Source organism: Lycium barbarum, chromosome 3 (genome assembly GCF_019175385.1).
Source record: "Lycium barbarum isolate Lr01 chromosome 3, ASM1917538v2, whole genome shotgun sequence".
Taxonomy (NCBI): domain Eukaryota; kingdom Viridiplantae; phylum Streptophyta; class Magnoliopsida; order Solanales; family Solanaceae; genus Lycium; species Lycium barbarum.
The window spans coordinates 22,284,533-22,293,779 of NC_083339.1; the positions used below are offsets into that span (position 1 = coordinate 22,284,533).

The 9,247-nt window shown below is 35.8% G+C and overlaps 1 long non-coding RNA gene across 1 annotated transcript; it reads left to right on the forward strand.

The window, feature by feature from the left end:
* The first annotated feature begins 1,389 nt into the window (after positions 1 to 1,389).
* LOC132633804 (uncharacterized) lies at positions 1,390 to 8,928 on the forward strand. Its single transcript, XR_009579831.1, has 3 exons — positions 1,390 to 1,533; positions 7,179 to 7,279; positions 7,575 to 8,928. It is a non-coding gene; the product is annotated as an uncharacterized LOC132633804 (long non-coding RNA).
* The last annotated feature ends 319 nt before the right edge of the window (positions 8,929 to 9,247 follow it).

Here is a 9,247-nt window from a genome sequence, read left to right on the forward strand (position 1 = left end):
ATTTGCTCCTCTAATGGGTTGGTACGCATGTGGCAATGAATCCATCAGGCTATATGGGCCCACAATTTTTTTTTTCAAAAATTGAAAAACGGATATATATATATATATATATATATATATATATATATATATATATATATATATATAAGTATTTTAAGCATGTTGCTGTACAATAATTTCATTTGCTTCCACTAATGGGTTGATACGCATGTGACAATAAATCCATCATTATTGCTTTAATTGTTTGATTTTCTAAGCATTTTTGTATTTTAAGTATGTTGTTGTACAATAATTTCATTTGCTCCCTCTAATGGGTTGATACGCATGTGGCAATTAATTCATCATTATTGATTTAATTGTTTGATTTTCTAAGCACTTTTTTTAACATTGTTTATTTTTTTAATATGAGATTCACTTTTTTTTTAATATTGCTTGATTTTGTTAATATGGGATCCATTTTTTTTCCCGTGAGTTTGGATGTGGTGGGTTCCACTTTTTTTTTTTATTATTATTTTTATTTTTTTATTACTGGTTGGTGTTTAATATGGGGCTCACATTTTTTTTTAAATATTAGTAGTTGTTTAAAATATGTGGGCCACAATTTTTTTTTTAACTATTAGTAGTTTTTTTTTATATATTAGTAGTTGTTTAAAATATGTGGGCCCACAATTTTTTTGGGCCCACAAACGGACGTCGAAGGGGCACCAACTGGTGTTTTGTTTTTTTTTTATATTGCTTGATTTTGTTAATATGAGATCCATTTTTTTTCCCGTGAGTTTGGATGTGGTGGGTTCCACTTTTTTTTTTTTTTTTTTTTATTACTGGTTGGTGTTTAATATGGGGCTCACAATTTTTTTTAAATATTAGTAGTTGTTTAAAATATGTGGGCCACAATTGTTTTTTAAATATTAGTAGTTGTTTAAAATATGTGGACTCATAATTTTTTTTTAAAATATTAATAGTTGTTTAAAATATGTGAGCCCACAAACGGACGACGAAGGTGCACCAACCGGTGCTTCTATATAGTAGTAACAAGTATAGTTCAACCTATTATACTAAATCAGTAATTATTTTTATCAGATGAATAATAAGATTATTTTTATTTGGCCTGGTCAATAAAATGGCTACTTTTTTATTTCTTACAATTTTGACTTTAAATCATAATCAGCAAAATGTAATTAAAAATCACTTAAATAGGTTTAGTGACTTTCTTGTTAGAAAATAAAGTTGAGTGATTTTGTAGGCGAAACACCAATAGTTGAGCGACTTTCTGCTTTAAAAAAAAAATAAAATTAAAGGCCACTAGGATTTTCAACCCCTAGTGACTATTTTATTAATAATCAAGTAAATAAAACAAAAGCTTAGTATTGTACAGCAAAAACAAACGAAAAAAGAAGTCTTGAGCTAAGAAAGAGATGACATGGCCAAATAAGCAGATCGGAGTGGCCCTTAGTTGCCCGTGTTGATGCTTTTGCCGGAGCTTCCACATCTGATCCTCTAATTGATTCCGACGTATTTGAGCGAGGATCTGAGGTTTGTTGCTTTTTTTTTTCCCCTTGTTTTGAAGATGAAACCCTTCATTCCTCTTCTTCCATGTCTGATGCGATTCACCACGTATATCTTTCTGATTTAGTGTTGTTGGGCCAGATCTTGTTCCGTTTTTGCAATTTTCGCCTATCTCCATAGTTGCTGAATTTATATGATTACTTTTTGGAGTTTAATCCCGTTTTGCCCTTTATGTTTCTGATTGATTTTGCCTGTGCTGTCTCTTTGTGGGTATAAAACACTGCTCTTCTTTGATGATTTTGCCTGCACTATTTCGTTGTGTGTATAGAACACTGCCTTTCCTCTTGTTGTTTCCCTTGGTTGTCTTGTTTGCTTATTTTTTTTTCTGTTGTTAATGCCCTTTTCCATTGATGTGTGATTTGCTCTCCTCACATGGTGTATTTTCACTATCTTTCTGTCCAACGGAATGAGCATCCAAGGATGCTAACACCACACATTAGATAGTCCATAGTGAAAACACCATGTATGCTAAACCTGCAAAACAAATAGCTATGTTAGTGTAAAAAATTCTGCATTCTCTCCTTCCATGGAATTTGAGAAATTAGAACTCTATTCTGTCTCCTTGTCCATCTCATTTTTCCTTTCTCCTGTAACATTTCCTCTTCTATCTTGGAAATCATCATTTACAACTCCTAATTCTCAGATAAGGGATTCTACTCTTGTCACTATTGATCAGTTTCCTTCCCCAAATCTCTATGTCCAGGAAGTTAGTAGGTATAACATCCCCTTTATCAAGGGCTACATTGCAAGTTTATTTCCTTCCCTGAATATATGATTAATCAGAATTGTTCTTTCCCCCATAATTCTCCAGATTTCCTCCAATATGTTAATGATATGCCAAGGAAAATTCCACCTCTTCTCAATTACATTCTTCAATAACATAGAATTTGTTTCCACCACCATCTGGAGAATATTCATTCTGTTCAAGTACCTTAGAGCCTGTAGAATAGCTTCAGCTTCAGCATGAGTATTAGAAAAATGGCCATCCTTCATTTCTTTTGCTTGAGCATATATCAAATCTTCATCTGAATTTCTAACACAAAAGCTCCAAGAACTTCTTCCAGGATTTCCCCTAGATGCCCCATGAGTGTTACATTTTATCCAACCATTATATGGAGGTTTCTAACACACTTGGATTACCTTCAGTTTAGGTGAATAAGCATGTAATGCCTTGATAATATCCATCCAACTGTAAGGTGCATATCTAAAATTCTTTCTGCTTGCCTTCATGAATAAATTTAAAGTATGAAATATTTGATACTTTAATTTATTAACAGTCATCTTTCCTCCATGTAGAATAGCATTCCTCCTCTTCCATATTTCCCACACTATAATTGCTGGAATCACCTGATAAATTCTCCTGATGTGCTGATTAACTGTAGCTTCCCAACATAGATTTATTACCTGAGAAAGATGCATACCAGAAATGTTAAAACCAGCAGGACCACAAAAATATTTCCATATTGTTTGGGCCACATGAGAGTTTAAGAAAACATGTGATATGGTCTCTTCCTTAGGTATTTCACAGCAATTACATCTTGATGCAAATTGAAAACCCCACTTTTTCAGTGTCTCATCTAATGGCAGCTTGGATTTCCACAGTCTCCACATGAAGAAACATATTTTAGTAGGCAAACCTTTAATCCATATGTATTCATACACCTTGTTAACCTCTCTTCTTTGTCCCGTTACCTGGTATGCTGAACTCACTGTGAAAATACCTCTAGAATCCAACTTCTAGTAAGCTTTATCTACAGTATCTTCTCCAGTAAGTGGCTGAACGTGTTGTAAAATGTGGTTGGCCATCTCTTCAGGTACCAGTGCCCTTATCTGCTCCTCCTTCCATCTTCTTTCTTTTTTCTTGAACTTCTTTCACTAGCACTACTGTGAGATCACATGGATGATTAGGTGGCAGATTATGACATGAAGATCCTTTTCCAGTCCAATTGTCTAACTAGAAGTAAGAATTTCCTTGTTTTAATTGCCACCTGATGTCCTGATCAATTGTGTCTCTGCATTGCAACATATTTTTCCACACTTTGTTCCCCCTTTCCACTGTGCTACTACAGCATTGGCCTTCTTCAAGTATTTATTGCTCATATAGGTCCTCCATAAGGATTGTTTAGTTCTAAAGTTCCACCACAACATAGAAAATAAGGCTTTGGATATATCCTGCAAAGATCTGAAACCCATTCCACCTTCTACCTTAGGATGACATAAAGTTGTCCAAGATACCCAATGCTTACTTGAGTTTCCAACTGAATTACTCTAGAAAAACTTAGCAAACATTCTATGAATTTGTGCAAACACTCCAGATGGTGGATCACATACTAATAATAAATGGATAGGCATACTCTGTAGCACATGATTAATAACAGTTGTTGTTCCTCCTATTGACAATAGTTTTCCAGTCCATAGGCCTAACCTGTTCTGTATCTTCTCAGTGATCTCCTTAAAATGAGCAATTCTTCTCCTCCCATAGTAGATTGGTATACCAAGATATGTAAAAGGGAATTCCTTTCTAGGAATATGGGTACACTCTACTACACTATTTGCCAAAGTCTGAGAAACAGATTAGTGCAGGTAAACTGCACTCTTTTCTTTATTGATTTTCAGGCCACTGATCTTCTCGTATTCTGCCAATGTGTCCATTACAAGCTTCAAAGTATGTGGTTGTGCAGATGTGAAAATAATTGTGTCATCTGCATATGCCAAGTGATTAATATATGGACTCCATTTTGGCATGCCATAACCTACATATCCTTCTTTCTTGTGTAACTCATTCAATGCCCTGGTCATACACTCTGTTGCTCTTATGAATAAAGTAGGTGATAGAGGATCACCTTGCTTTACTCCCCTAGTTGATTTAAAGAATCCCTGAGCCTGTCCATTGATTAAAATAGAGTACCAGTTGTTTGAAATGAGCCTGCATACCATATCAATCAAAAACTCTCCAAATCCCATCTTTCTCAGTACTTTTGTTAAGAATAGCCAAGAGACTCTATCATAAGCCTTTGCCATATCCAGTTTGATAACTGTGTTGGCTGGCTTGCCCCTTATTCTGATTTCATGGACTATTTCTTGAACAAGAAGTATATTTTCCACAATGCTTCTGCCTTTCACAAACCCAGTCTGCTGAGGAGATATAATAAGTGGCAGTAATTTCACTAGTCTCTCATGGATAATTCTGGAGAACACTTTACTAATAAAATTACTCAGACTTATCGGTCTAAGATCTGAACAAGTAATCACATCTTTCTTCTTAGGTAATAATACAATATTAGTGCATGTAATATACCTTGGAAGTTCATGTCCACAAAAAAAGGAATGTACCATGGTAATGATATCTTTTGCAATAATCTCCCAGTTTGCTTGGAAGAACTTCCCAGTATAACCATCTGGACCCCCTGCACTATTAGCATTCAATCCAAAAATAGCATTCTTGATTTCATTCTCCTCTGGAAACTCATTTATCTCCTTATTCTGTTCTTCTGATATCAACTTTGGGATGTGCTTTAGCAACTCAAAATCTGTGGCTTCTATTTCAGTAGTGAACTGAGACTAAAAAATGTGATAGTCTCCTCCACAATATCCTCCTCTCTATCCAACCACACTCCATTTTGATTCTGGATTCTTGTCAATTGCAATTTCTTTCTTTTTCCTTGTACATGGGCATGGAAAAATTTTGTATTTCTGTCTCCATCTAAGAACCACTGCATTCCTGATTTTTGCTTCCAGAATTTCTCCTCCACTGCATAGAAATTAATAAGCTTTGCTTGAACCTTTTATAACCTCTCTCTGTTAGCACCAGAAGGATTTTCCTCAAATTCTTGCTCATGGATCTTAACAATTTCCTCCAAAGTATCTATCTGTTTGAAAATATCTCCATAGGTATCTCTACTCCATTTAGATAATACTTTGCTCAACTTCTTTAATCTGCTATGAAAAATATAAAATGGATCTGATCCATGTATTCCATTCCAATTATTTTTCACAACATCCAGAAAAGAGGGATGATCAATCTAGAAATTTAAGAATCTGAAAGATTTTCTAATTACCCTGCTATCAGCTTTACAAGTAATTAAAAGAGGTGAATGATCAGATCCTTGTTTGATAAGATGCTCCACTTCAAAATTAGGATATAGACTCTGCAGTCCTTGATTAGCTAAGCACCTATCCAACCTTTTTAAAATACATTGCCCATCCGCTCTACCATTCCACCAAGTGTACATGCTGCCCTTGAAACCCATATCTGTAAGTTGACATATGTTAATACACTGATTGAAATCTTCTACTTCCACAAATGGCACTTCCATACCCCCATATTTCTCACTTTCATCAACTATCACATTAAAGTCTCCTCCCACAAGCCAAGGTAAGTTAATACTACAAGAAATATGGTATAGATCATTCCACAATGCCATTCTAGTTGCTGTTTCTGTGCTAGCATACACGACGGTGGTGATGATCTCTTGACCCCCATCAAGATTTATCAATTTAATGGACAAAAGCTGATCTGTATCCAATTGAATCTCCACCTGGTATCCTTCCTGAACAAATAGCCAGATTTTTCGATTAATATTATGCAAAGAAGTTTCCATTCCAACCCACAACTTGTACATCTCCATATGTCTTTGACGCTGAAAAGGTTCCATTAATGCAATAAAATTGAATTTTTTTTGTCTGTTTAACATCATCACTCTTTCAAAAGCTTGTTGAGTGTTAACAGATCGTATATTCCATATGAGAGCACTATTCATTTGGAACCTTTTGATTTATATGTTGTTTTCCTTGTTTGTACACCCCCACTGATTGCTGGTGGCACACTTTTCTCCCTGCCTTGATTTTTGGTAGCCTCATTTTTGCCTTTTGCATAATGTCTTGGTGATCCACCCTTTTTTTTCATAGCCTGGTTCAAGCACTGAGTTAAATTCTGATCATCCACTTCATCATCATCCCCTATATCTATTTCCTTGTGATGTTCTTCAAGTAGTTGTTGTCCTCCTGGCTCAAACGTTGTAACAGTCAACTGGCAAGTTTCCTTCAGTACATTACTTCCTTTGTCCAGTTTTTTCTCCAAATTCTTGTCTGCAACATTCTCTATATTTGCATCAATTTTTCCAGCAGTTGATTTCTGAATATCCACTTCATGTTGTCTCTCTATATCCATACTTTCATTTCCCTTTGATGCTGATGGAGTGTCACCATCCGTAAGTCCAATATCTTTTGTACCTCCAGTTGACATTGCACTACTATCATCTGGGGGTTTGTAAGGTTCTTTGTTGACGTCCACACTCATCTTCTTACATCTAATTTCAACATCCCCGGATTTATTTTCATTATGTGCCCCTTCTCTAATTGCCTGGCTGTTTGCATTTTGAGGAGAAAGTTTAGTCTGTCTGTTTTCTTTTTTGTCATCCTTCTCTTTGTCCACTATTTATTGTTGATCATTATCTTCATGTTGCATCACTTTGCTGCTGATTGTTTCCTCCTTATTTTTATTGTTGTTTACTGTATCATTGGTGCTGCTACATTCTCCTTTGTTTCCTTGCTAGCAGATTTTCCATTTGAACTGTATTCCTTAAGTGTTTGACTGTGTATTTTTATTGCAGGCTCTTGTGTTTTCCCAAATGAGTCTCCCACCCAAGGTTTGGCTAATTCCGATTTCCCCTGTTTTGGTTGGTTCTCACTGGACTGATCCTCCTCCACAGTTGTGAGTGCCTCAAAGTTGTTCTTTGATTGTATTTCATGCCCTTTAGTGACCCCTTTCTCACCATCAGTTCTTTGCACCACCTCATTACTGTTGATTCTTTTCTTTTTATTAGTCACAACATTCCATTCCTTAGTGATATTGTTGCCATTTGTGTTTGCTCCCTTTCCTTTTGTGTGAACAGGCTTAGTACTTATTTGTTTTTTAGCATTCTCCTTAGTCTGAGCATTCTCCTGCTTATGCTGCACATTATCCTGCTTGGTCTGACCATTATCTTGTTTCTGCTTTTGGCTTTCAGGTACTGTTGTTGTCTCTGGCTTTGGTCTAAATTCAGGATGCACCATCCAACAACCTTGTAAATCATGCCCCTGCAATCTACAATTGGTGCAATATTTAGGGAGATAGTCATTGTTGATACCCAACTTTGGCCCTCCTTTTTCGTTTAATTAATTTCACTATGCTTCTCAGTCCTGAAAATTCGCCAGAATGAGCTTGGAATATTTTCATTAATTATTACGCTATTTTTTGAGATATATTTCTCTAAAGTTAAGAACATTCTTATTATTTCTTAAAAATTACCAAACACCGTATTTTTAATTATAAAAATTACTAAACATCATTCTTTACAATTAAATCACTCAAAAATAGTGTTGATATTCCTGTATCAATATTGGCGTTGGCATTTTTCCTTTAATCTTGTTTATTACTATGTTAATCATCGGTTATTCTATTTTAAACTAAATACGTATATTAAATTAATCATATGTTCAAGTAAATATTCTCTTTTTACTTCTTTTTCACAAAAGAATTATAATAAACCATCGTTAAGGTTATGGGATAATTCTTGTTTGAGTATATTTGAGTTGGAATCTGGACATATATGAAAAAACTTCTTCTCATCTCATCCTCAGTTTATAACTATAAAATGTAGTCGTTCGATTATTCGGGCTAGTTTTTTTTAGTGTTCTGTACATTTTCGAGTCTGTTTTTTTTTTTTAAAATAAATAAATAGCAGATGATCCATTATGGACATCAGCATGTGAAAGGCTAATACAAACTAAGGGCATTTAGAGGAATACGACTGATTCGTTAACTTATCGAATACGTGATAAACCTTTACGCTCTTCTACTTTATTTTTATTTTTTTGTTTGTTTCGAGATGCGCCAGAACCTATTTTACTTTGTATACGGTAAAAACCGGATATGAGTCAATCCGGAGAAACTATGGATCGGAGGAAGAAAGGGGCCGTTAGTTCGCACGAGGGGCAGCACACCTTTCCGGATAAGCGCTTTAATCAAAGCTGAGCAGAGGCGCCATTTGGCCCGGTCTCTATGCCACCGATGGTTCGGGGACTCTTCCTGAGGGTTCGTCACCGTTGATCCGGACAGCCGTTTGTCCGTGTATCCGTTGGTCCGTTATGACCGTTGCTGAAACGCATCAGTGGTGTCACATCATGGTCGGCTACCAACTATGCGTGTGTCAGACGGCGCCGTCAGTCCAATCCCACCAAATCCGTGCACGGGCTGTCCTTTTTATTGCTATTTTATTAATTCATATTGTATGAGTCCCGTGGGCTCACTGCTATAAATAGGATATATCCTCCTCCCTTAAGGGGGTTGACTCTTCTTACTTTCCAAGAACATTTGTAATAGAAGAATTCTTATATACAAATTCTTTCATCATTTAATTCGGCCAAGGCCACCTGTTATTGTTGTTATTGCATTGCATCCATCAAGTATCATACATTGCTCACAAACCTTTGTATCGCTAACCAACCGTCGTCATCAGCCGTTCTACCAAGGAACCTTCAAATATTTTGTTTTCTTTGTCTAGCATACATCAAGAACAAAGCACATATCCTATACCCTACTATAAATTTAATTGATTATCCGAATCTGGAGTAAACAGTTTGGCGCCCACCGTGGGGCTAGGATAATAGTGATCTTTGGCCTTGATTTCTACCATATTCA